General features: G+C 40.2%; 2 protein-coding genes across 2 annotated transcripts in view; one reads left to right on the top strand and one right to left on the bottom strand.

Annotated features, from left to right (window-relative positions):
- LOC138019581 (ornithine decarboxylase-like) overlaps positions 1 to 2,500 on the bottom strand; it is a 163,149-nt gene that overhangs the window by 115,391 nt on the left and 45,258 nt on the right. The gene's annotated exons all lie outside the window — the stretch shown is intronic.
- Positions 844 to 2,500, top strand: part of LOC138019578 (kinesin-like protein KIF15) — a 55,954-nt gene continuing 54,297 nt past the window's right edge. The window contains exon 1 of the mRNA XM_068866432.1: positions 844 to 987. The gene's annotated coding sequence lies outside the window, so the exon portion shown is untranslated. The remainder of the gene's footprint in view (positions 988 to 2,500) is intronic.

Here is a 2,500-nt window from a genome sequence, read left to right as displayed (position 1 = left end):
CCGCGCCTCCCACACCACATTGAGGATGTGCGGCTATTTTCAAAGTGACTTAAATAACCGTATTCGTCAGGGCCATACCGTGGGGTTTGTAATTGCACTGAATCACCTTGCAGTTCGGGAACATGGAAGCAGATTCCAATCTTCCGATCTGCCTCATAGGCCCGGCAGGGCAAATATGTTACCAGCCTGCATGACAGGCGCTTTATGAGCCAAGCGGGGCGAACGCCATATTTCGCGGGGAGCGCGCGACGAGGGGGAGACCAGGCTAAAGCCTACAGCGTTTTTGGTTCGTTTCTTCTTTTTCGTGAAAATTAAGCAAAAGCTGGAGCTAGAAAAGGGGATTTTTTTTCCCGCTGAATGTCTTTGTGTTTAGCGTCTCCAAAACTATTAAACACAACGAACTCATTTTCCTTTTGTATTTTTTTAACCGGCCAGTAGATATCTATTCAATTGTCACGTGGATGTTGTCTTATGCACCCTAGGATATCCAAAAAGACAATATATATCATTGTATTCTTATCAGCAATTAGATACTTAATTATAGATTAGTATTGATTATAAAGCTGTATAAGTAATATGACGTACACGAGATTAGAATGAACGGACGGCGGCGTGCATGAAAATTAAATTGCCCAAGCCATGTTATCATTCACTAAGATCAAAGCAAAAGCACAATATGTCGCTGAAATAAGTGGGTTTGTAAGACATCTCCGCCAGGACCTCTCCGGCCAGACAAAGGCAGCAAAGACTGATCACTTATAATTTATTCCTCGACAGCAGGTGTTAGGGCAATTAGAATGTGCGCCAATCAGATTGCGCGCTGTTTGAATTATTGTTATCCTTCCTCCGGCTCACCAATCTGACAGTGCGTGCTATGGATTGAAATTTTATCCTTTTTGACGTCGAGAGACTTAAAAGAAAATATGACAGAGCATTAAAATTTATGGGGGAGAGAAAATGGAGGAAAAAAAACTCCGTTTGAGGAAGGTGAGTTAGCTGTTTTCGCTTGTCATCACTTCGAAAGGAAAAAGTTCTTCACATGCATTGTACAAAAGTGAATCGTTAACTGTTAATGAATTTTGCTATTGAGGGGGGATGTTTTTAACACAATTTGTTGCCACAAACTATTTGAGAGCTTCGCAGAGTAAGTGATCTTAGTAGACAGAAACACGTCTGCTCGTCGTCAATAATGCAAAATCGTGAAAATTATATTTGGTTCATTTCACGAATGCCTGCTTTAATGCACTTATTTATATTCATCTTGTTTTTGCCTTGTTATAATTTGGCCACAACACGTGGCTATCCTTTGTTTATAATTCAAGCCCAATTTCCTTTTCATTTCGGAATTTATACGCTCATATCTATAGCAAGTGCTTGCTAACAGGTATCTTGATAGCTAAGCTGTGTAGTGCTGTTTTAAGCACTGCGTAAAGATACAGTGTGCATACACCGTACACAGCGACCGAAGGCGACAATTACATTCTTCGCTTATAGCAAGCCAGATTGGCACACATTACAACTCATAGAAAATTCTCTCTTATAGACTCGATCAAGTTTGCGTTTTCAAATTTCCAGACGGAAATTGTGGCGACTAACTTGAACTAAAGGTGCATTTATTTATTTTGTTTAACTGGGCTGCAACAATCGATTTGGAGAACTATTTAATTCCACTTTTTTTTAACCTTTTAGCAAACATTTGTCAGTTTAAATAGAGCGAAGGGACGCTATCAGCGTAAATTGTTAGGAAAAAACAAGGTCTCAACAGCTGACTGATGAATTGAAAGCTAGCCAAAGAAATTTGCATAAGCTGACAATGCGCAGAGGGACCAAAAGTGAAATTCGTACGAAATAGTAATTTCTATGCCAATACAATCCTAGATAATCCTCATGCAAAAATTTGGTTTTATCAACGGCGTTGATAATGTAAATTGGCCACCGTACAGAGATTCTAAAAGCTGACGTTTCGAGCGTTAGCCCTTCGTCAGAGCGAATCTCTGTACGGTGGCCAATTTACATTATCAACTCCGTTGATAAAACCAAATTTTTGTATACTACTTCCCCACCGACGCAGCACCACAGTTTCTTTAGAAACTACCCCCTCAATCCTCATGCAAGTTTTGCCATTTCGGCAATAGCCTGACCAAGGATAGTTTTACTGTTGATTCTCTTTATTGCAAAAAACGGTGACTGCATCGGATGCAACAAACCGCGCTGCAAAGCTGTCAGCACTGAATGAGTGATGTGATCGTACGAAAGTGTGTTTCGCGTGGATGCATGCGGAGTTCGCTCGACCATTGGTTTCCCAGGAAACGAAATGAGCTTGAAAAGTATTATGCTTTGATCTGCATCACATTTCAAAATTAAGGGAGTGTTCAATTTGCCAATTGAGTTAAAATCTCTTATACCATTCACTTTTGGCAAATTAACGACGTCAAAACAGTACCCAGTGGCTGATCCAATGCCAAAAGAGCAATAGTTTTTAACTAATACTCAGTCATAA

The sequence above is a fragment of the Montipora capricornis genome, chromosome 10, assembly GCF_036669925.1.
Source record: "Montipora capricornis isolate CH-2021 chromosome 10, ASM3666992v2, whole genome shotgun sequence".
In the NCBI taxonomy this organism is placed as follows: Eukaryota; Metazoa; Cnidaria; class Anthozoa; order Scleractinia; family Acroporidae; genus Montipora; species Montipora capricornis.
Note: the sequence above shows the minus strand (reverse complement) of the source record. Positions and strands in the feature narration are given on the sequence as shown.